We start from the raw sequence: 26,366 nt of genomic DNA, 5'->3' as shown, positions 1-26,366 counted from the left end.
ATCACGTGAACGTTGCTTTACATAAACATGTAACATTGACAAATGTGAAGTCATTTGTGAAGTAGAACTCTTGACTTGTGGGTCTCTAAATTCCTGAGAGCTTTACTGTTCCTGGATAACTCATTAAATCAAGGAAAAATGAGAAATCATTTCTTCTTCTACAGTATGTTAGATTCATAGAGCTATGAGCTGTTCCTGTCTGATGTTACCTAAGAGATGCTTGCAGTTAGCACAGGAGACCATTTAGTCCATTGGGTTTGTATCTGCTTGCATCAGTCGATCTCATTCCTTTGCATAGTCCTGGAATTTATCTCTCAAGTATCTAACTGGTTCTCATTTGAAAGCAATGATTCAATCTGCTTCTGCCACCCATTCAGACAGTGATTTCCAAATAATGATTATTCACGATGTGAAAAAGGTTTTCTTTCTCAACAACAGAATAGTGTACCCTGCATTACAGATGGTTTGTGTTCCTCAAACTGTCCGTATAATGGCTTACTCTCAACAGTAATGTCCTTGTGGGTGTGCCCTCAACAATTCTGATTGGATTGTAGACAGAAGAGTAAGTGGTTAATTTACTTAACTAGAAATGGGTTGTTAGATAAAATATCATTATACAGATTTCAATAGAAGAGATTGTCTTGCCAGTTTCCAAAGCAATCCTTTAAGTAACATTCTGTTGTGAACGGGCAGCCTGTGATCATTGTCCTTGGGGGAAACTAATTCTGTTCTGTATATAAACTTTATTTATTTATTTATTTATCTCCACATCGATTCTGTAACAGTTTTTATTCCATGACTCATAAGTATTTAACCTGTAAATTCCATAAGAGCTGTTTTCTGTAACCCAAACCATCATTATGCCGGGGTATAATATATGCAGAAAAGTTCATCGGGCCAGGCAGTATCTGTGGAAAGAGAAACAGAGTTAATGTCACAGGTCTTGAGCCATTGTTGGAGTTTTGACAAGATATTATCTGTGGAACGAGAAACAACCTGAGTTACTGGTGGTTTTGGTTTTATTTCAGATTTGTAGCATCTGCAGCTTTTGATTTTTTGCTTTGTTATATGTTACTCTCTAGTTGTTTATTAAATCTGTTATAGTTGAGCTTTGCCTAAATTGGAACCAGATGGATTTCACGGAGCACTCTGTCTGCAGGGTAAAGATGAAAAAGGGCAGCAGGAAAAAAGCCATCTAAGTTACTTGAGCTGTAAACTGATGTGCTTAAGACAGTAAGACATAGGAGCCGAATTAGTCCATTTGGCCCATCGAGTCTGCTCCGCTATTCCATCATGCAGATTTGTTATGCTTCTCAAACCCATTCTCCTGCCTTCTCCCCGTAATCTTTGATGTCTCAATAATGAAGAACCTATCAACCTCTACTTTAATGACTTTGCCTTCACAGCCAAGTCATGACCTGTAACCTACATGAAGCAGCTACTCAAACCAACCAACACTGCTGTTAGAAACTAAGCACGAGGTGGTGGGGGAGGTTAATCATGTATGACGCACCTTCCATTCAAATCCAATAATAAGGCTTCAAAGTCAAAGAAATAAACTTGATCCTTTATTAAGCAACTAGTAAAATAAGCAATCATGAAGCAATAAAGCTAATGAAACTAAAACTCGTGATTATAACAAAATAAACAGTCGTAGTGTAATAAAAGAACCTAAGCTTTCTTCAACATAATTAAGTTAACTTGCATGTTTTTAAGTGTACTTAAGAGAATTTAAATGTAATTAAGAGGTGAACAAAAAGGATATCATTCCCAACTGTCTCTTACTGACGCTAACCAAACTGTAACTGAACTAAAGATGAAAGCATGAATACATAATTTAAAACAGTCACATGACTAACTACCATAATAAACCTCACAAACACGCAACACAAGATACAATGCCAATAGAAAGCAGATACATGGCTCCTTCACAGCAGGAAGCTCTTGTTATGGTACAGGTGGAGAAGGTGTAGCCCTGACCCACTATAGATATCAGTGTATTAATGAAGCCTCTACGTCAGGCAGCACAAGTAGGTGCAGTAATTGATCATGTGTCTGCCACTGGCTGTGGTTGCAGCTTGTGCTCACAGCTCTTAGCCAGGATCAGCACAATATTTCTTCTTCTGGTGCACAAATCTGCTTTAGTCTCTGATTAGCTGTGAGATTTCCAGCGCTAGTTAACCCCAGTTCTAATGAAGGATCAGCTTGAAATCTTCACTCTTCCACAGATGTTGCTGCATTCTTTCAGTATTTCCTGCATTTTGGAATTCCATTTTTATTATCCTTTGAAGCACCTGATGGGGTGCATCTGTGCTCGGTGTGTTTCTGCACATGCTTCCTTTGATGTATGCTTTGTCTTCTACTTTCTATATCAATGTAACAGCTTATCCAGACCTGTGCATTTTCTGGCATAACTGAAAAACATTCAGTGGGGTGGTACATTATATGACCACCAGGCAGCTAAGGGAAACTTCATCATTAACGTTAAATCCTCCTGGCCCAGTATAAACTGGCCTTGCACAATGCATAGCTAAAGATCTGTCAGGAGCAAGGCATCAGTGCGGCCTGAATCTGATTGTCTAACCTGATCATCTGAACAGGACATACTGTAGTGAATAGGAATCCAAAGGCAAGAATCAGAATGTGCCAGCCTGCATTTGGTAAGTTCTGAGCTGCCAACTGTTGCTTTCCTATAAAAGATTGCCACACGCCATTACTGCCATACATCATTTACCCTTGCATTAAGTTTTTGGAGTACGGAATAATTAGATATTTATTGTAATACTTTCATGTTAAATAGTTGATCTGATAGAACTCAACTAAAGGTACCACAATTAACATCAACATTGAAGCTCCCAGTGCGTAATTTTTGATTATGTATATAAGACAAATGTGACAGCTGGATGTCATCACTTTGTGTCTATTTCTATTAATAAGATTGGTGCTAACAACTTATTGTGTAAATTCTTGATTATCTGTGTTATGTACTTCATAAGCACACATTGGTCTTCTATAGCACGTATCTGACTTTGTTTTTATGACCAAAGTACGTACTTTCTTAAAATAAGTGGAGATACATATAATATATTAAATATTCCTCTGATTATTCTACTCATAAAGTTTATAGTTTAAATGAGCAGTTGAAAAATACTAGCATTAGTTCTACAGATCCAAAGGGAATTGTGTGTGTGGGGGGGGGGGGGGGAGTGGGAGAGCAAACACTAGTTCTGCAGTTCATGTGGATTAACACATGTACATATACTAGGCTTCTGAATTTAATAATATTGTATATGTAGGAATTTGGATATCCCTAACCCACAAATGGCCTGAATCACTGATCGTTTGGCATGGCAGAAGGTTCTTTTTCTGTGCTGTCTGACTGTCAGTAACATGGGTGCAATCAGTGACACGCGGCATGATGGAGAAGCTTACAACCCTGGACAAGCCACTTGCTGATTTTGCCAGCTACATATTTGTAATGGAAAATGAGATGTATTCCCTTTTGTACATTATGTTCTGATGGAAGAAAGCACTTTGGTGTGACTTGTTTCTAAATATTGATCTCATTAAGGAGGGAAAAGTGGATGTACATTTGACCAACTCTTTACCAACCTTGGGTGCTTTGTGCATTTCATACCTATTGGTATTTTTGAAAATTTTACTTAGCTGCCACAGTGTTTAACAGTTTTAATAGCTGTTAATGGAGACCAGCATTAATATATTATATCTGAAATAAATCAGTTTATCGTATTTTAATATACTTTAGCCTGTACATTTATTGGAAGAAGAATATAATTATGCATGTAGTGTTGATAGATTTCACATCTTTACTATATTGTAGAAAAGTTGCCATTTTGTCAAAACAAAGCAGTTGTTAATGGCAAGAAGAGTTTGATATACAATGGGCTGTGAAATCCTAATTTGGGTAGAAATTACTGCCGTTGATTTTATTTCATTAGGCCTTAGTATGTTTGTACCAAATCTCTTTCTGCAATTTCAATAGTAGCATTAACATACTTAAAACAGAGCAATCGCCCAGTTAAAATTGCAGAGGAAGAAGTTTAATAGAAACTGATTAAGTGTTCACACAGTGACAGTTCTAATCTGTACTATTCTTCAAAGTGGTATTCCACATAATGGCAATAAAATATTTAAATCAAATGGAATGAACTGAACCAATGTGGGTAGAATGGAGTCGTGGTTATTAATGCATCATTTGCATTAACAATCAACACAACCTAAGGAAGTGCTGAACGCAGCCCAAAGTGTTGCCGTAGATTCCATTACCAAGATAGCATGGTCACAGTGTTCAGCAGAACAACATGAGCAACAACTCCAGAACAAAACAAAACAACAACAGCCCTTTTCTCATCCGCCCACCCATTCATGCACGTAGACTGGTGTCCAGTCCCAGGACAGGCTGCATCCAGGCTTTCAACCTCTAGTCCTCGGCCTTGGACTTTGAGACTTGCAGACATCTGGTCACCGACCTCTAGTCCCTGGCTCAGACTTGCAGACGTTCCACTTCTGACCTCTGGACAGGCCGTCCCAGGGGTTTTGACCTTTGTGCTGTGATCTCTGGACTCGCTGACTTCAGCTTTTGATCTTCAGGCTTTGACCTCTGTACTTAGTGATATCTAGATTTTTACCTCCAGCTTTGAGCTCTAGACTTTGCGTACCCCTGGGTAGACTCCAGGACTCATTGTTCACGAGACTTTGACCTCTGACCCTGGGACGCTGACTGGTGGGAGGGGGAGGTGTTGTCACTGGTCCTCTTGCAAGCAAGTATCTTAAATCCTAGGACTCGCTGAACTGGGGTGTCATCAGCAGAATGTCCTCAGTGCACACTGACCTTTGTCCTGAATGAAAGGGATCACTGCTATTCATTTTAATCACCTGCTGACCTATATTTGCGTCCTTAGGGATTGCTAACGTTTCATTGCAGGGTACCCCGATCCGGACTCTGATCTCCTGCTCCTGTCCATGAGTCCTCATTATTGTCCCTATAACTCCTCCTCATCCATGTCGGTAAACAATAACCTGACTACTAAATCCGTGTGGTGTCGCAAAACCATCCCTATGACCTGCATGAAATTATGCAATACTGTACCCTATTTTATTTCATAGTCATAGAAAAGTACAGCACAGAAACAGGCTCTTTGGCCCATCTATGTCCATGCAGAACCATTTAAACTGCAAAGTCCCATTGACCTGCACCATAGCCCTCCATACCCCTGTCATCCATGTACCTATCCAAACTTCTCGCCATACCCCTGCCATCTACGAACATATCCAAATCTCTCTTAAATATTGAAACAGAGCTCGCATGCACCGCTTGTGCTGGCAGCTTGTTTCACCCTCTCAGAATCCCATGATTGAAGATTTCAGTTATGTTCCCTTTTACCCCCTAACCATGACCTCTAGTTGCAGTCCCATCCAACCTCAGCAGAAAAAGCCTACTTGCATTGGCTCTGTCTATACCCCTCATAATTTTGTATAGCTCTATCAAATTTCCCCTCAGTGTTCTACATTCGAAGAAATACAGTTGTAACGTATTCACTGTTTCCATATAATTCAGGTCCCTCAGTCCCGGCAAAATCCTTGTAAATTTTCTTTGTACTCTTTCAACCTTATTTACCTCTTGTCTATAGGTAGGTGACCAAAGGTGTACATAGTATTCCAAATTAGGCCTCACGAATTCAACATAACATTGTAGGATACAATTTATTGTAAGTATTCATTGACAAACTTTCAGAACAAATGGCGTCACGAAGAACTAGAAGGGAATAAAATAAATATTCAAGGCCTAAAAAGCTTTTAAAAGAGCAAAGTTTTGATATTGTTAAATGTACTTTCAGGAAGAGAGATCAGGACCATTAAGAATTTATGGCATAGCCCATCACTGCTATATTATATAACTTATTGTTCATCATACTGCTGTTTATAATTTAGCTTGGGCTAATTTTTATCCTTTTTTGTTACTGATCTTTTATTTAATAATCTGAATTTTTGATTATTAATGATAGATCTTTCAATTAATATTAGCAAAGGCTTGGAAATACTACACAGCTAGTGTAAAAACAAACTTTGCAATAAATGTAACAATTTATAACATAAGGAACTGAGACAGGAGTAAGCTATTTTATCTTTCATTCCTGTGCTGCCCTTGAGGAAGATCATTGCTGTTCTTCTATCTCGGTGCCAACTTCCTCCACTAAACACAGATCCCTTAAGATATAGGGATATACTTAGTTCCATCTTTTGGTACTGGCTGTATTCATACCTTGTTTGGAAGCAAGAGGAACAGAAATGTGGAATAGAGCACATTTCCTGGCTTGATTATATTCTGCCAAAGTGGTTAAATGTCCTCTGTGAATACAGTAATGAAATAGTGTTAGTGAGCTTTTAAATTTCATGGATTATTTCTATTTAATCAAAAAATGCACCACATTTGGTGTCTAAATGAAGCAAACAGAGAAAGATTAAGCGGAGAAATAACGAAGGATTTTTTTTTTTTAAAAAAGCTGAATCTTAACAAACATATGGATACAGTTGAGTCACGATGGCCTTGGAAAATCTACTGGTTCTAATGCTTTGCCTTCTTCCCATTGCCATGGATACTTTAGTATTGTAATTATATTTAGTGTTTATTTCTAAGTGTCACTGTTGAATCTCATTCTATAATTGTTGTGCTTTCTAGATCATCTCAGTTCAATAAAACTATTAATCTTTCCTCTGCTTCTGCCAAATACTCCAGATTTACCTGTACTACCTCTGGTGGTTGACTCTATTGCCAGTGGAAGTGCTTTCCCCTTGCTTGTACTATTAAAATGTTCTCAAGATTTTGAAGCTTTTGTTAAATCTGCCTTCCTGCTCAAAGAAGGAAAGGTATTCTAACCTTTTGCTGCTGTCCATAGACTGAATTCCCTTTATGTGTGGCACTAGATCTTCTCTGCATCCTCTTAAAGATATGTAATATTGCATGATTTGAGGATGATTCTGCTTAATCCTTGTTCATTTAACAACTTTTTTCAATGATAAAAATATCAAAACAACATGATATAGTGAGAGCCTTTGGCCATTATAGGTATTTGAAAAATTTATTTGATTGTGTTATACATTTTCTTTGTCTCCCAGGGCATGTTCAATTCTGGAAAAACATTCAGGCTTTTTTTCTTTGAAAAGCATACTTCAGATTTGAGATTTTTTTTCCCTATTGGTGCTATAGGCAGATTCTTGTAATCTTTCATTAAACTTGCATGTTCTCCATTCAGATTTGATTAAGGAGCTTAAGGCAAAGGAACCCTTGGGAGACAATGATCATCATATGATAGAATTCACCCCGCGGTTTGAGAGGGACAGAGGTGAAGTCAGGTGTATCAGTATTACAGTGGAGTAAAGGGAATTATAGAGGCATGAGAGAGGAACTGGTCAAAGCTGATTGAAAGGGGGCACTAGCAGGATGACAGCAGAGCAGTAATGGCTGGATTTTCTGGGGGCAATTCGGTAGGTGTAGGAGAGATGCATCCCAGAGATGAACAAGTATTCTAAAAGGAGGACAAGGCAACATCAGGTGACAAGGGAAGTCAAAGACAGCATAAAAGCCAAAGAGAGGGTATATAATAGAGCAAACATTAGTGGGAAGTTAGAGGATTGGGAAGCTTTTAAAAACCAACAGAAGGCAACTAAAAAACATCATAAAGAAGGAAAAGATGGAATAGGTAGGTAAGATAGCCAATAATAAAGAGGATACTAAAATATTCTTCAGATGTATAAACTGTAAAAGAGGCGAGAGTGGATATTGGACCACTGGAAAATGATGGGGGAGAAAAAAAACCTTTTTGACAAATCTATTGCAATGCTTTGAGGAAATAGCAGGCAGGATAGACAAAGGAGGGTCAAAGAATGTTGTTTATTTGGATTTTCAGAAGGCCCTTGACAAGGTGCTGCACATGAGGCTGCTTAACAAAATTAGACCCTATGGTTGATTGGCAGAAAGTAAAGTGTCGGAATAAAGGGGGCCTATTCTGTTTGACTGCCAGTCCATTTAGAATAGAGATTAGAAGCAATTTATTTAACCAGTGGGTGGTGAATCTGTGGAATTCATTGCCATGGACAGCTGTGGAAGCCAAGTCATTGAGCCTAATTAGGGCATCAAAGTTTACAGGAAGAAGGCAGGAGAATTGGTTGAGTGAGATAATAAATCAGCCATAATAGAATGGTGGAGCAGACATGGTGGGCTGAATGGCCTAATTCTGCCCCTATGTCTTGTGGTCCATTCATTTTGCATGTGATTTTTAGGTGGATGTTCAATGGATCCATCAAAGACTTGTTCCATGATTGAGATTTATTAAGTTAGTAATGTATATTTTAAAGAAAATGAATGTGGTTTGTTTTTCAAACTACTCATGGGTACCTTTAATATGAAATGCAATTGTAAATTATATTATTGTGTAGTCATCATTACTGTATGCAATAGACAGTCCTATTTTATGTTAAATCGGGTTTATTAGTGTATTAAGTTTATGACTGCAGCAAAGGCTACATTATCACATTTTTATTGAATGCATCATTTGCTTCAATACATAAGATCTAATGTTTCATAAACTGTTCAAGTTAATAGTGTCTTTGGCAATGGCTAGTAGCTTTCTATTCATTGATATTAAATTATTAATATTGTTGCGATATAATTGAAGGATAGTTTTTGCCAGCTGACTTCTGGGAAAGTCAGTGGGATATGTGGCATATATTATTGATTTGTTCAACACTTTAACTTTCTACCTTGAAGCTTACTGGTTTTATCCTCCTTAGTTTATAACTCTTGGTTTTTGGATGTATTGGACCTGCAAAGCTTGATTTAGTGATGAATCTGTCTGCACAGATGCACATCACAATGCTACCCCCAAATTGCCATCAAATCAAAATCTGATTTCTTCCTTTTTTCTAACAATCAGCTTGTGCACATGTGGAATTAATCATGTTACTTCAGTCATGCAGGTAGGGTTATCTCAGCTCCATTTTATTCTCTCAATAATTACGGTCAGTTGATGTGCTGGGAGAAAGAACCCTGTCTGCACATATTGAAAATGATATGGTGTGACATTTAAAAGGTTCCTTTTGGTCCATAGTAGGAGGTTGAACGCCAACACATTGTCTCCTTGAAGTTTACTGTAAGAGTGATGCTAATAACGTCCAGGGTTGAAAACAGTTGTGTATTTCCAGTTTAAGATGGCATTACTGAATGCATGTGACTGCTCACTGATAGTTCAAAAGGCAAGAATTTTGGCTAAAAACATTACTAATAACACCTTTTTGAAGTAACTTGTGGTAAATTATCAGCACAAACAATGAAAGTGAAATGAATTCAAGGGATGAACTGTGCTGGTATGTTGCAGAATTGATGCAGATGGAGTGAGCTTTTTGTTGAGGCGAAGTTGAGGCAGAGGAGCTCCAATACGCATACAGGTGTGAGGCTGGATCACTCTGGGTGCTAAGCCAGTTTGGAGAAATCTGAGTGGCTTTGGGCTGGGCAGCAAAATGTGGGCCTGGAGCCAGTCGCCATGCCTTGGCCCATGTCTTAGTGCAAGGTACAATATGCTGTTCGGATAATTTAAATGCCAGCCCAGATGGACTGGAAAGACATGGCTCGTTCTCCCACGATGTTCTGTCCTCTCTCCACGGTGCTGAGGCTATGAAGACTGCCCCAACTGCTGTGCTCCGTTCCTGCTAATATGATGGATTGATACTGATGCTTTGGACCTCCTCCGGGGTCTGGCTCTTAACACTCACTTGCGTTTGGAATGTTGTTATTTGCTCTTATTGTTTGCATGGTTTGTACAGTCTTTCCCTTTTTCTGCACATCAGGTGTTGGTCTTTATTATTTTTAATTGGTTTCTTTTGGGTTTCTTGCTTTGTGGCTGCCTATAAGCAAACACATCTCATGATATGTGTAATTATAACTTATACATTCTTTGATAACAAATGTACTTTGAACTGAATAAAAAGAGCTTTTGACAGGAATATGATGTTAGAGACATTTGTAAATCTTGATGTAATCTTTATAGTAATATGTCGTTTCATGGTGAATTATTGTTCTGTGCTTTGTACTAGGATGTGACTAGGATGTTGAGTATTTATTGAACCAGGAACCAATAATTCATGAGGACTTAACCTCTGTTTCTGGGAACAATGTAATTGATTGCTTGTAATAATAGCCTCCCTCCTTCGATAGAGAAATATTTCCAAGTACAATTGGTCTTCCAACCAATGCCAAAACATCTAATGCTTCATCCATTCCCATCAGTCCTTCTGCCTGTTGTGCATCTGGTCCCTAGATATTCAGCTCTATCTACTGGCAGTTTTCCATGTGAGTGTACACCTACTAATCTTTACATTCAATTCTCCAAATTACTATCTGTTTAAATGGGTTGATCTATAATAATTTCACCAAACGTGGAGAATGGATTTGTGCATTTGGATGTTGTTGAGGGCCTGAAGATAGGAGTGCACCACAGGTAAATGTTTGTGGAATGCTGGAATTGGCTAGAATCAGACAGAGCAGCCCATTGCGTTGGCCAGCAAGCACCCACATTTACACTAATCCTATACCAAGCTATGCCATTAACTCTCCCACATTCTGCTTCTTGTATACCAAAGACCGTTTACTTACCAACCTGCACATTTGGGATGGCTGAAGAAACCATGCAGTCACAGGAAGGATTTCATTTCATACTGTGGGGGTGGGGCGTAAAATGTTATTGCCGTCTGACCTTCATATCAAATCAACTTAAGCACTGATTGGTGTCTCAGTCTCTTACCTTAGTGCAATCAATAACTGCTGGTATAAATTGCTTTTGCAGTTCAGTGATAAAATGTGGTAGCTCGTTTATTGCTGCAGTCTGAAACACGGTGAAATAATATTTCTGAATTCAGGATGTTCGCAGTATATTTCACCACTAATGCTGCAGTTAATGCAGATATCTAAACTTAAGGTTTTAGTAACTCTAAACTTCATCATTTTGCTTCATAGTTTTAAAAGGGCCCTTCTGATAATTCACAAAAATGGCTATCAGCCAATTGTATTCCTAACCTCGCCATCAAACCCACAGATGGTGTTGGGGGGGTGGGGTGGTGTTGTGGTAGTCTGGCAGATTGACTTGTACCTTGCTGAGGCCCAATGACAACTCTCAGTCATCTCCTCTTACTTGCCTCTCCAACAGAACCCCACTTAGGAGCATTGTCACCCGCACCATCAGTGACTTTATTAACTCTGGGGATCTCCCATCCATTGCCATGAACCTGATAGTTCCCTTACCTTGCACCTCCCGTTTCCATGTCCTATCCAAGATCCACAAGCCTGCCTGACCAGGTAGACCTATTGTTTCTGCTTGTTCCTGCTCCACTGAACTTGTATCTACATACCTCGACTCTGTTTTATCCCCCTGGTTCAGCCCCTTCTAACTTACCTGAGTGACTCTTCACATGTTCTGGATCTTTTCGAAGACTTCTTCCCTGGCCTGGATAGTCTCATTTTCACAGTGGATGTTGAGTCATCATACATCTCTATCCCCAATCAGGAAGGCCTTAAAGCTCTCTGCTTCTTTCTAGACAATAAACCCAACCTGTAACCCTCTACCACCACTCTACTCTACTCCATCAGATGGAACTGGTCCTCACTCTCAATAATTTCTACTTTGGCTCCTTCCACTTCCTTTAAAGCAAAGATGTAACCATGGGCACTCGTATGGACCCCAGCCATGCCTGCCTTTTTGTAAGCTACATGGAATACGTAGTGTATGTTCCAAGCCTACACCAGTATCCCTCTCGAACTTCTCTAAGCTACATTAGTGCTGGTTCCTGCACCCATGTTGAGCTCATCGACTTTATCAACTTTGCATCCTATTTCCATCCTGCTCTCAAATTTACCTGGTCCATTTCTGACTCCTCCCTCCCCCTTCTCGATCTCTCTGTGTCTATCTCTGGAGACAGTTTATCTACTGATATCTTTTATAACTGATTCTCACAGCTACCTGGACTATACCCCTTCCCACCCTGTTACTTGTAAAAGGACTACTCCCTTCTCTCAATTCCTCCACCTTCATCACATTTGCTTTCAGGATGAGTCTTTTCATTCCAGAACTAAGGAGATGTCCTCCTCCTCCAAAGAAAAGAGCTTTCCTTCCTTCACCATCAACGTTGTCCTCATCTGCATCTCTTTCATTTCATACACATCCGCCCACACTCAATCCTCCTGCCATCCCACCAGGGATCGGGTTCCTCTTGTCCTCACTTACCACCACCATCAACCATCGCGTCCAGCACATAATTCTCCGTAACTTCTGCCATCTCCAATGGGATTGACCCATCAAGCACATCTTTCCCTTCCTTCCTCCCAGTTTCTGCTTTCTGCATGGATTGCTCCCTACACAACTTCCTTGTCCATTCGTCCCTCCCCATTGATCTCCCTCCAGTTACTTACCCTTGCAAGCGGAACACCTGCCCCTACACCACCTCCCTCACTACCATTCAGGGCCCCAAACAGTCCTTCCAGGTGAGACGACAATTCACCTATGAGTCTGTTGGGGTCATTTACTGTATTTGCTGCTCCTGTATATTGGTGAGACCCAAAATAGATTGGGAGACCACTTTGCTGAGCACCTCTCTCTCCACTAGAAAAAGTGGGATCACCCAGTGGCCACCCATTTCAATTCTACTTCCCATTCCCATACCGACATGTCAGTCTATGCCTTCTCCACTGCTGTGATGAGGCCACGTTTAGGTTGGACAGAACACCTTGTATTCTGTCTGGGTAGCCTCCAACCTAATGGCATGAAGATTGATTTCTTGAACTTCTGGTAATTGCCCTTCCTTTCACCCTTCTCCATTCCCATTTTCCCACTCTCACCTTATCTCCTTATCTTCCCATCATCTCCCTCTGATGCTCCTCCCCTTCCCTTTTTTCCATGGTCTTCTACCCTATCCTATTGGATTCCTCCTTTTCTAGCCTTTTATCTCTTTCATCAATCAATTTCCCAGCTCTTACTTTACCCCTTTCCCTCTCCCACTTTTATCTATCACCTACCACTTTGTACTACTTCCTCCCTTCCCTCCATCTTCTTATTCTGACTTCTCATCTTTTATTCACACTCCTGATGAAGGATCTTGGCCTGAAATGTTCGATAGTTTACTCTTTTCTATAGATGTTGCCTGGCCTGCTGAGTTCCTCCAGCATTTTGTGTGTGTTGCTTGGATTTCCAGCATCTGCATATTTTCTCTCTTTTGTGAGTCAATTGTATTTGTTTAATTGAGGCTTTACTACATAATATTAAAATATTACTCTGAACTGGAGCACTGGTGTCAATCTATTGTGCTTTATTGGAATAGTAAGAATAAAAATCTGTGTTTTGTTTGGATACTTGTTTGCATCTCTAAGATAAGAGAGTTCTAGCTGAAGACTACCCAGCAATGAATTGGTTAAACCACAGAAGTTGATACCTTTCCTTCAATTTTGGTCAAATGGACAAACTTTTTGATGTTGCAAAGGATGACAAAAACTTGAGTACCTGTTGGGATAGGTATCTGATATTTTTACTTTGGTTCCAGAATGTAGTAAACAGACAGTCATTCATCAGCTAACTTTCCCAGAAGTGCAGGGCAGCTTTGGCTGTTCAGATTGTTTTATGGGAAGTTACAAAAGGTAGTTATGATGGGTTTCTTTGATGTTGTATCATGAGCACCTTTGAGTGATGTGCAAAATTCTGTGTGTATGACTGTATACATGTGTTTGACTCCGTCGACCTTCCTGCGTTCATCCACTGGCAGTTTTTAATCAATTAAGCAATGGCTTACATGCAAAAATGTAGTACCTTAAGATGGTTATCTTCTGTTTGAATTGAATATTTCAAGATCTCCTGTGTTTTCTTCAGAACATTATTATAGCAGTGTGCCACTTCAATTTGTACTTGACTTGCCTCATCCTCTCTCAACCAACTCCCAATAACATGAAATTAGAATTAGAGTCTTCTCTGCAATCTTCTTTCTCCAAGCCTTAGTGTTAGTTAGGACAAAGACAACTTCCTGCTGGATTATGGAGAGGGCAAGGGGTGCTGGTAGAGAAATTGAGGGTGGATGGGAATGCAATGGAACAGTCATCAGTGGTGGAAGCTAATTATAATGGGAGCATTTTGGAAGAAACAGTACATTTTCAGTGGTGTGTAACTGGCAGACCTGAGCACTTTGCTGATCATGAAGATGTGGTCTGAAGAGAGTTTCACCAGCCAGTCAGTAAAGATGGGCATGGTTTGGGTATTGGTATGGGTTACGAAGGTGGAAGTATATGGTCATAATAGGCTTGGATGTGTGCTCTGAGCTAATGTAAGAACGTGTTAATTCAGTTTCCAGGGTGAGCAATGGTCTTGGAACAGGAGTGGAGCTGGGACCATGTATGGAAAACAGCCACTTCATCTCTTTCAGTATGCAGTTAAGAAAATTTTTGCTTGTCCATCACCAGGTCATTGCTCTTGAAGTCTCATACTTAAGCAACAACGATGTGTCATGAGTGATGTATTGAGCTGCGACCAGCTTTCGTTAGCATGCATGTGGAACCAGAATTTTTGTTTTTGATGAATGTTGCCTAGGGATGGCATATTGAGGCATAGGAGAGGGCAAGTATATATCCTGGAAAGAAGAAAGAGCTAATTGTCTTTACATTCAGAGAGAAGCTATTTTTGCTTTGATAAGATTACTAAAAGTAGAACCGCAGGGCAGTGTGGGAGAGATGTTGATGAAAAGTAATGTGGGCAGTCAGTCAAGTGGATGGGGGGGGGTTGATGGGAGGGCGAGAAGTAGATTATTATTATTAACAGGACATGGTAAACAGGATCCTGGAGATGAGTAGGAGACTGGAGATGGGCTGCATGTTTCAAGTATAGAGAAGTATACATTTACTTTGCTGAGAAGAAGAGGGACCTGATAATATTTTCAGCTAAGATTGAAGTGGCAGAGGGGTTGTGAGAAATTTAAATGTGGAGTGAAGTAGCAGCAGAATCTCATGGAGTAGAGATAAATCAGAGATGGAAGTTTAGGGTAGAACACATGGAATTGTAGTGTGGGTTGACCAAGGACAGCCAATGAGACTACTCATTGAACTGCAGCCACTGTTGTAGTGTGGAATATATGATGGGTAATTTGCACACTAAAACCTCCCATAAACTGCATAGAAATAATAATCAGTTTTGTGATAATTGAGCAATAAATGTTGGCCAAGATAATGGAGAAAAATTTACAGATCCTCTTGACTAATGTTCTAAAATATTTAAGGTCCATCTGAAATGGTGGATATGACCTTAGTTTAATGTCTAATCCCAAAAAATGCAACATCTTGACTTTGACACCCATCCTAGATAATCTGTGCTAAATTCCTGAACATGCTAGGACAAAACCAAGATTATTATTATCATAAAGCAAAGGTTGACACAGGCTGATAAAGATTCAAGAAGTATCAGTTGGATTTACAGACTTGAGTTGCTGATAGCATTATGGAGGAAATGGAAGGAGGATGCTTCCTCAATGTTTTTCATTGACTAATGCAAAAAAAGGTCATGCTCCAAAATGTGCATGAATGAAGTAAAGATTCTTATTGTAACGTCTTCATCATTGAACTTTCCACATTCTCACAGACCTGAACTACTGGTGTTACGAACCCCGTAACTGGGTCACTTACCAGCAAAGATGGAGATGTCCGTTGAAGTCTGATGATACTATTTTTAACAGTATTTATTAGTAAAAATACACAAAAATAATATCAATGCAAATATACAGATAATATACGTCGTCAATACTAAATCTAAAAGTGCGGGTATAATAATAATCAATAAGAAATAAGCTCTATTGTTGTCTAGGGGATAATGTATTGTCCGATGGAAATATAAAGTTCACTCAGTTCCTGCAGGCTGCAGCCGTTGGGGACCGCTGTGTGGCAATGGTTGGAGAGAGAGAGAGAGATTTGGAGAAAAACTTGCCGACTTTCCTTTTATGATTTTGATCCATCAGGAGTCTCGTTGTCGTGGCCTTTCACTTGTGGCCTCTCCTTTAGCTAAACCGTTCTTCCGTGATGAGCCCGCCACCCAGGCAAGGGAGGACGCACACGAGCTCTTACCGGCTTTTGCTATAAAACGCTGTCACGGGATTTCTAGCGTTTCTCCTGGTGCGTCTGAAGGGGTTGTTCCCCAGACCCTCTTTTATTCCTTTTATCCTCAGATGTCAATCAGGTTGGGATGATGCAATCCTTCAACCAGACCACTCTGGTTGTCCCCTGAGGGGTTTCAATGAATAGTACAGTACTTAATACACAATTCCGTCTCCAAGAGACAATAGCCGTTATCAGTGGTTCCGTTTCGCTGAGGCCAGGACACATTCCAAACCTTGTGGATTCTGCATGTCTCTCTCTCATTTCCTGGGTCCCAGACCCAAATTAATATTGATCTTGCGATTCTCAAAAAGGAGGGGGCGACTTTGTACCCTTCGGCCCCTCAGAGTTGCTTCACCTTCATAACACTGGACAAAGGCAAAAAGCATGGGGGAGTGGAATATGTCTGGGTTCCATTTTACAATATCAACAAGAGAACATTTGGGGGAAAAATAAAATCAATCCATTTTGTATTTTAATATTGATCTGTATTTTTAGACAGGTCTTACTCTGAAAAATTATGCAGGTAGTGTAGCATTAAGGGGATCTTGCCTGCATGGATTCCCTTGCTGTATTATTTCCTCTCACCATCATTGCTAGGTCTCACATTATTTACACAGGAATATGTCTGGGTCTTCTCTTTGGAGAATGCAGGCATCACCAGTTGGCCAGCTGCAGTATTCAAGTGCATTTTTTTATTAACTGTTATTAGATTTGTGGCATGAGTATTTAAATATGCCAGCCCATGTGATTTAGAAGGCGTGCTATTAATTAATGCATAGTTAATAATATTTCTGTACACTTAAGGTTCCCTCGCAGAGCATTGTTGAGCAGCATTTTAATATCACCAAAGGGTGTCCTTTTATTGCATTTATCTTAAATGTCCAATGCCCTGCTAAAGAGGATAGTAATGTTGTACTCAAAAAACACTGATTATTTTCACTTATTGAAGGATAAGTTGAAGAATTACGTGGTTTTTGTATGTATCTAGCTATTGTCATTCATAGAACTATAATGGGCTTTCGTTTAGTGCTACTTCAAAGTTCAAAGTAAATTTATTATCAAAGTACATATATATCACCATATAAAACCCTGGGATTTTGTGGGCATGCACTATAAATTCAAGGAACACAATAGAATCAATGAAAGACTGCACTCAACAGGACAGACAAGCAACCAACTTGCGAAAGACAACAAACTATGCAAATACAATGTAAAAAAAAGTAAGCGATAAATAAAAAGAATACAAAATGAAGAGCCCTTGAAAGTGAGTCCGGATCCGGGCTGTGGGAATGAGTGGTGGGATGTGTGGTTATCCCCTCTGGTTCAAGTGCCTGATGGTTGAGGGGCACTAACTATTTAGTTAACATATAGGATATAAAAATGCCATATGATAGAAATGGTACTTTAAAGAGGTAAGTAGTAAAAAGAACGAGTAAACTAAATCTTTTGTTTAGTAGAGCGCTATCTTCCAATAGATTCCCACTGATTATTGAGATGAAGGAAATCTATTTGGGATTCTTTGTTAAATCATAAAGTGAAACACTATTAAATCTTCTAGGTGTAGTTTTATTTCAAAGATGTGAATTTGCATTTGGGTCCAAGATTTTTTAATCTCCTCGGCATAAACAGTAATATCGAGCATACAACGATGTGTGACACAAAATGACTTGGCAAGCAAGTTGCAAAACTGCATATGAGCAGTGCTGTGATTGAAATTAATGATCTAGACATTGCTGAAAAATTAACAGTATGTGATTGTTAAACATGGTTACAATGTAAAAATGCCAGCAATTGAATAAAGGGAATATAGAAACCTTGTCATTGATTTCTATCACAATGTCTATGTATTTGTCAGAAATGGAACCAGATTGTAACAATGTTGATACTGTAGTTGACTCCAGAGTAAGTTTTAGATAATAAATCCTCATTGCTTCCATGTTTGTTTTTCTACCAGTGGCCAACCTCATCTGCTGAATCCTCGACCTTCTCTTTTCTGTTCAGTCCATGCCTTAGCCTTGTTTCTACACTTTTCTGCCTTTGTCTTAATTTGCACTATCTCATTCACCCACCTTCTCCATTCTTGAACAATAATTTATCTCGATTAAGCAATGCCATGATTTAAAATATCTTGCTTATGGTTTAAATTTCTTCCATATTCCCCTTACAACAAAGAATGATACCCTTTAATTATGGTCTTGTAATCATCCCTGAATTACAGCCATTGTTGACTTGTCATCAAATGCAAAGATTAAGGGCTGTGGAATTCCTGCCTTAAACCCCTCTGGTTCCCCACTCATTTTGTCATTCAAAGCCATTCTGAGAACATCTGTTTGATCAAATGTTTGTTTATTTGTTATAGAAACATGTTTTTAAATTTTGTTTGGTAACCTGGGGGAGAAATGTTTTGGGTCAATTTGTCTTATTAACAATGCTGGATAACTACAAGTTGTTGTGTAAGTGAACTGTGTTGCCCCGAATATAAGTTCAGCAAAGTAAATTTCCATTCCCAGGAATGCACAAAAATTGAGAAGAAAAATAATGACAAAGCTCAGAGAGACTGTTGGAGATCCAAGAGCTGATTTCTCAAAATGAGACTGAATACTGGGGGGAAAATCCAGCATGATGAAATTTGAGTTCTTCAAAAGAGCAAATGGAAACTTGGGACACCTGTGTCATTAGTTCATTATACTTGGGACCACTGCTCTAGATTTTGCATACAAAAAAATTCTTGGGCTTGAATTTAAATGGTTAAATGCTGATGGTTCCATTCAGATCAACATTGGCTAGCAAAATCGAGGAAGATTTAGGAATCTTAAAACTTTAGTTGTGGGATATGAGCAGGGTTGTCCATCCCCATTTGCTCTTGAGTTGAAGCATTGTAAGTCAATCACAAGGTAAGTTGGGTTTTTGTTGTCATGTGTATCAATGTCAGTAGAAAAACTTTGTTCTACATGCTATCCATACTGAGAATTTCATTGCACAGAACATTAAGATAGCACAAGGGAAACCAAGCACAAGGATAACACAATGAAGAAGAGCCTTATAGTTAGAGAGAAAGTGCAGTGCGGGCAGACAATAAGGTGCAATGTCATAGTGAGATAGATTGTGAGGTCAATAGGCCCATCTTAATGTAGTACAGGACTGTTCAATAGATATTGTCCTTAGTCCTGGTGGTATGTGCTTTCAGGTCCTTGTATTTTGTTGTCTGCTGTGATTGGGGGGTGGGGGGTGGGGGGGGGGGAGAGCAACTGCCTGGGATGAGTATGTCCTTTGATTATGTTCACTATTTTTCCAAGGTACCAAGAAGTGTAAACAGAGACCATGGAGGAAAGACTGGTTTCTATGATATGCTGAGCTGTGTCCACAACCCTTGGTTGCTTTCCATGGTTTCATGCAAAGCAGTTGCCATAGCAAGCTGTGACGCATTTGAGTTGGATGCTTTCTTAAGGTGCATTGATTAAAAATGAGGGTCACAGTGAACATGCCAAATTTCTTTAGCTTCCTGAGGAAGCAGAGGCACTGGTGAGCTTTCTTGGCCGTGGCATCGAAGTGCTTGGACCAGGGCAGGTTTTTGGTGTTGTTTGCTCCAAGGAACTTGAAGCTTTTCAACCCTCTCAACCTCAACATTATTGATGTAACAGCAGTGCAGACATCACCCACCTCCCTTCCTGAACTCAATGACCAGCTCTCAATCTGGACTATTGGTATTAGCCAGACTAGGTGAGAAGATCATTTCCTTCCATGAAGGATATTAGTGAATTATAGAGATATTTTGATATACAGTGAGAAATTTCATGATTATTGTTGAGGAAACAATCTTTTTCCATATTTCCAGTTTTAATTAATTACTTAAATTTATGTTCCTCTGTTTATTTGAACGCTTACTTCTAGATAAATAGTTCTGATACTGGCTCCTAATTCAATAAATTAATCATTGTACTACCATAGCTGGCAGTGTCAGAAGGGATCACAAGTATTCATTTTGTGAACACTTACAGAATTCTGACATTTCTGGCTGAGGAACTAGAGAAGAACCCGTGTAGATATCCTACAGGGTTCAGTGACATAACAGATCCATGTGCATTGTACAATGACTTAATTTCACTTGCAAAGTGGTTTAGAGCTCTGGTGCCAGAAGTATTAATATCCTGGTGGAGCATATGAGAGAAAGTGATGGATTTTCATAAATGTGTGCTTGATATCAAGGGCAACATGCTGAGGAAACAGGTGCACTCTGCTACAGACTTTTATACAATTTACTTCAGATGGCATGAATGTGGTTGAAACCACAATTCACAGATGACCGGTAGAAATCAGCCATTTAAGGAGAAGTAGAAATTTTATCAGCTGTATGAAAATAACCAAACTCTTACAGGAAGGTGAAACCCATTGAGCCTGCGCCAACCCTCTGAAAGAGTAACCTGTCTCTCGCACTCTTCAGTCACGGTATTGTTATCTTCTATCCAATTTGTTTTTGAAACCCAGGATTGAATCTGTTTCCATCACCCTTTCACCAGTGTATCCAGATCTTGACGCCTGGTGCATTAAAAAAGGTTTCTTCATTTGACCAGTCACTTCCAAATACAGTATGTGCTCTAACTCTCAGTGCTATAACCACTGGGAACAGATTCCCTTTATTCGCTTTTTCTGAACCTTTCCTGATTTTTCAAAGTTGCTATTGAATAGAATCTTCACATTTGCTGCTGTAAGAATTTTCCGTCTATTAATTAGCTCAGAGATTCAGATTACCTAACCAAAAAAAGACAAACCTAACTTTAGGCTCTTAAATTTTGCAGTTTAGCTGTAAGCTGATTTAGCTTTGAATTGCTACGGAAATGCATTTTGATTGATTTGGGTTTTTGGGCTGTTTTGGTCATTAAAAGTATATATTTTTTAAAACTTCCCTGTTTTGTTTGAGGTTCCAAATGAAATGGATGGTAATCTAGTGACTGTGGATGTCTTTTGTGTGTGGAATGAAAGATTTATTGATCACTTCTCTGGCAATTCCCTAGCTGGCTGTGACGTTTTTCACTTTAAAGTTTACAAATGAGTTCCTGTCTGCAGTTCACCCTGAGGTGTTGGTTAGAAGCTTCTGCAATTGTGTGATGTTGTTTGGCATAGTTCAGATCTGCTGTAATTTCCGTAATAGTTCAGTAAATGGTTTTAATTGCTGCCTACTGCAAGATGCATAAATTATTTGCCCACTTATCATATGTTTCTATAAATATATTTTATATGCACATTCTTTTCAGTAATGTAGTAAACATTATCAAAATTTCCTTCATAGCATATTAAACCCTGGGAATATATGAGAATTAACTTGAATATAATTTATAATGGACTAAATGTACTTACAAATGTCTTTTTTCGGTAATGACTTTGATTCTGCCATGGATGGGATTATCTTTCAATTTGATACAAACAGATCTGTATCTGGCTGAAGAGTTTATTTGTGGCACAATCTTAAATCTTAGTAACACTGGTTAATTACTAGATTTTCATATTAATATAGATTGGAAGATTTGTTCCATGAGATCAGTGAAAAATAAATATCCAGCTATATTTGCATCTTCTGCCAGGTGGAAGATGGGTAATAAGTTAATCTTACATGTATACAGATCCATTCACGACCTCAGCATATCCTGGGGGCTTTGCAGGTGACAATGTGCTTTTTGAATTACAGTCAACATTGCCCTTTGGGAAATGCAGCACAAAATTTGTTTGCAAGATGCTACAAAGAGCAGCTGAATGACAACCAGGGAATGGTCTAATCTTCCAGTCTGCAAAGGCTTTGCAGTCATCAGGTGTCATTCCATCTCGTCTGGTGCAGATCGGAAATGTATGTGAGCAGATGAAATGACGGTGAGCTCTTCGACCAATCAGATTAGCGTATATTCATTTTAACCATGTGTTTGAGAATGACAAAAAGAAAGATATTGGAAAATGCAGGCCAAAAATTAGCACAAACAAATTACGTTCTGAAAAAAAGACACTAAAACTTTATATTTCAAGTGACTTATATCTTGACCAATTCCTCCAGCTTTTAATTCTGGCCTTATTTCATTGTAAAGGAATAAACATTGTAGTCTGTGTTATAATGCAGGTTTGTTCCACAGAATCAACATTTTGTACTGATGCATATTTTGAGACTTGCCAATGTGTATGTGTTCTGCTTTGAGATTACAATTCAAATTAATTTATCATCTCTGGTCCTAGGTTCTCCCACTATTGGAAACCTCTTCTTATACATCCACTCTACCTAGTCCTAAGAACATAAGAAAACATAAGAAATAGGAGCAGGAGTCGGCCATCTGGTCTGTCGAGTCTGCTCCGCCATTCAATAAGATCATGGCTCATCTCCACCTACCTCCCTTTTTTCCATAACCCTTAATTCCCCTACTATGCAAAAATTTATCCATCCTTGTCTTAAAGATACTTACTGAGGTAGCCTTCACTGCTATATTGGGCAGAGAATTCCACAGATTCACCACCCTCTGGGAAAAACAGCTCCTCCTCATCTCCGTCCTAAATTTACTCTCCCAAATCTTCAGGCTATGTCCCTTTTATGTCCTTTCAGTATTCAATAGGTTTCAATGATATTGCCAATTATTCTCCTGAACTCCAGCAAGTATAGGCCTAGAGCCATCAAACACCCCTCATACATTAAAGCTCATTCATTCTCGGGATTACTTCTGTAAACCTCGCCTGCACCCTTTCCAATGCAAGCACATAATTTTTTTTAAAAATGAGGTCCAAAACTGCTCACAATATTTAAAATGTAGTCAGAGGTTTCAAAGGTACATTTAATGTCTGAGAAATGTATATAATATACATTCTGAAATGCTTTTTCTTCGCAACCACCCACGGAAACAGAGGAGTGCCCCAAAGAATGAATGACAGTTGACGTTAGAACCCCTAAGTCCCCACCCCAGCCCCCCTCCCTCCCGAGCGTAAGTGGCAGCAAGCAACAATCTCCTCTCCCCTCCCCCCACTGGCAAAAAAAAACATCGGTACCCACCACTGAGCACTCAAGCATGAGCAAAGCAACAGCAAAGATACAGACTTGCAGTTACCCCAAGGACTACTTGTTCCTTCTGGTATTCAACATACCACAGGTTCTCTCTCTCTCCCTAATAAGGGAGAAAGAGGTGCCTCCATTTCACAGCGAGAGGGGAGGCACAACCAACAACTCGCTAGTTTACGATGTTAAAAGTCTGTTGCATCACTTTACCTGAGCTCTGTGCCCAAAGATCTCAGGTCTCTGGACACACAGCTGTAGATCTTCCATCTCCCACGACACACCTGTCTTCTGTCTGGATACCGACCTCTGATCGCCCCCATCTCCAGAGCCACAAAATCTCAGTCCTCTGAAGGTGAGCGAAGCTCTTAGGCCGAGCCCTCGGTGCAGCTGAATGACGGCCATTCGTGAAACCCCGAGAGCAGGTCCCATTCCGGCAAAGAACCGCAGTCAAGGTGTAACACTAGGTCAGGGTCTTCAAAAACACTGAAAGGGAAAAATAGAGATATTAAAGAGCTGTTTCCGAAGATTCCTGAATGGACATTGAAGCTTTGGACACTACCTCACTTTTTTTAATATACAGTATTTCTGTTTTTACACATTTTAAAATAATCTATTCAATATATGTAATTGATTTACGTTTATTTATTTTTATGTTTCATTTTATTTATTATTATTATTTTTTCTCTCTCTGTATTGTATTGAACTGCTGCTGCTAAGTTAACAAATTTCAGGTCACATGTCGGTGATAATAAACCGGATTCTGATTCTGATCATCCACAAACTTAACCAGCACCACCCCAGTAAAGTAAGAGTAAAATCAAGCTGACACTTAAAATGCTCATTGTTCTCCAGTGTCATTTTTCAGGTGACAGATTACATCCTTTCTTTCTCCTCCGGTGAACATCATGGCCTCCCTAGTGAAGCCAAAGTTCACACCCCAGTGAATATCACAAAAGCAGATAATCTGGTGCTGATCACATTGCTGTTTGCAAATAGATCATCAGAATCTCTACAATTCCAACTGTGACTAATCATCCAAGATCACTCTTTGCTCAGTCGTAATAGGGGGCACATAAACGCAAGGGCATTATTTTTATAATGTTCTGTGGTATGCTATATTTGGCAGAACATAGATATCCTGGTTACTCAGACCCTCCATTCTGTGATTTATTATAACAGCTGCCACCTTTTTATCTATGTCATTGCTTCTATTGCATCTGTCTGAGAATTAATTAATGTAGCTTGAGCACCAAATTATATTCGCTAACATCCCATGAAACACCTTGAAACATTGTAATAGGCACTATGCAAATGCAGTTTGTCTAAGAAGGTTAGGAAGTGAATGATTCTGCTGGGAGATAGTCTCAGGGCAGATGGTATTGATCTGTCCATTAAAAAAAGCTTGGGTATCTTGATATACTGTATACTGTCCTATAAGCTAATTGTTTCCCCAGTGCTCAGAGTCTGGTTGATTCGTAGTCATTGTGTGTCACCTTATTTTGGAAAAACCTGAGTCTTTATTCAGGCCATGATTCCAAACTATAGAAAGGAGAAATTCCCTTTTAATGGGATTCCACCTTTGGTAGTAGTTCTTCATTTAATTCACACTTGCATTGCTTGAAAGAAGTGGAAATATATACATGTGCATCCATCTGGGAACTCGCTGTTAGGAAGCCCTTCTGAGCGTTATTGAAGGGTGGAAAAAGAGCTCAGTTTGCCTGCAGCACTTTGACTGAGACAGTCACCTGAGGAAAAGATCTGTGCTTTTGAAAATGATTGAACATCATTGGCCAAAATAATCCCTTTGCCATTGTGTGCTCCACTGTGAATAGATATGCTGAATGTAAAGTGTTTTGCTTTCAATCTATATTGTGAAGATGTTTTGAAGACCTGCACCAAATAAATTTGTAATAAAGTTGTTAATTAGAAGAATTCCCAAGAGCCCAGACTCATTGGTTAGTAAGAACATCAGATCAGAAAAAAATAGGAGCAAGACTATCTGGCCCTGCTTCACTGTTCATTAGGATCATGTTTCAACTACCTTGGTTTTATTTTTCGCTCTGTCCCTAATAACCCTTGAGCATCCAGAAATCTATTCATGTCTACTTTGATTGAAGACGATAATTGATCTTTCCTGGACTCCTGGGTAGAGAATTCTAAAGGTTTACTCCCTTAAGTGTGAAGATGATTCTTCTTTCTTAGAACATCCACCCTGCATCAGCCCTGTTAATTTTAAGAACTGTGTTGGTCTTGATGAGATCTCCTCTCATTCTTCTAAAAAGAGCTCTGACTGTCTGGAGCACTTTGAGAGGGTCACCTGAGGAAAAAATCTGTGACTTTGAAAATGTTGAATATCATTGTCCAAATTAATCCCTGAAAGATGAAGTCTCAGTGATATTCTCAGAAAGTTAACGGACCCTAGCAATGAGGGCAATATGTGTATGCATTGGGTAATCACAGATTCCCCACAGGGTGTCTAGATGGTGCCTCCTGTATCAAAAATTGTTCAACATCACCAGACAGCAAGTGAACCAAAAGAAAGACTAAATTATTCTTGGAAGCATGGCTTCCAGACATTAACAGTCAGTGACAATAAAATTTAATTTCTTTTGCTGTTAATGACTAATGTTGATGGATAGGAAACAAAGGTGTAGTGAAGGTGCTGTTTTGTAATGTTCATAAACTCCAGGAAAATGGGTCTCCCTTGGAGACCAGCAAATATAATACCAATACCATCACCATTTTTGGAATCAGTTTCTGGATCTCAGCAAGCCAGATTGTGAGGGGGATTAGATGGCAGGTGGGGGAAAACTGGAAGAAAGAGAGATTGGAGGATATGTTATGGAGAACTCAAGTTTAGAGATTGTAGCATTTAGTATGGTATATTGGGAGGGGCCAGGAGAGAGTGTGTGGAAGCGAAGAATTGTTCGCAAGCCATGGAAGGGTATCAGAAGGCATCAGATTGTGGGTGATTGAATAACTGGAAAGGCTAAAGGGAAAGTTTGATGTGCTGGAGAAAAAATCTTCTCTTCTACCTGGCACACTGCAACTACTGGAAGTGCAGTTGTCTCACTTCCTTCAGCAGTCAGGTCCACGTGAAGCACATTATAAACATGAGTATGTCTGCAGATACTGGAAATCCAAAGCAACACACAA

At 39.4% G+C, this 26,366-nt stretch overlaps 1 protein-coding gene across 5 annotated transcripts in view; it reads left to right on the top strand.

Annotated features, from left to right (window-relative positions):
* LOC140726365 (janus kinase and microtubule-interacting protein 1-like) overlaps window positions 1–26,366 on the top strand; it is a 395,420-nt gene that overhangs the window by 7,881 nt on the left and 361,173 nt on the right. The window contains exon 2 of one of the 5 annotated variants that reach the window (XM_073042648.1): window positions 21,873–22,051. The exons of the other annotated variants lie outside the window; for them this stretch is intronic. The gene's annotated coding sequence lies outside the window, so the exon portion shown is untranslated. The remainder of the gene's footprint in view (window positions 1–21,872; window positions 22,052–26,366) is intronic. 5 annotated transcript variants of the gene reach the window in all.

This window comes from Hemitrygon akajei, chromosome 4, assembly GCF_048418815.1.
Source record: "Hemitrygon akajei chromosome 4, sHemAka1.3, whole genome shotgun sequence".
Classification (NCBI taxonomy): domain Eukaryota; kingdom Metazoa; phylum Chordata; class Chondrichthyes; order Myliobatiformes; family Dasyatidae; genus Hemitrygon; species Hemitrygon akajei.
Note: the sequence above shows the minus strand (reverse complement) of the source record. Positions and strands in the feature narration are given on the sequence as shown.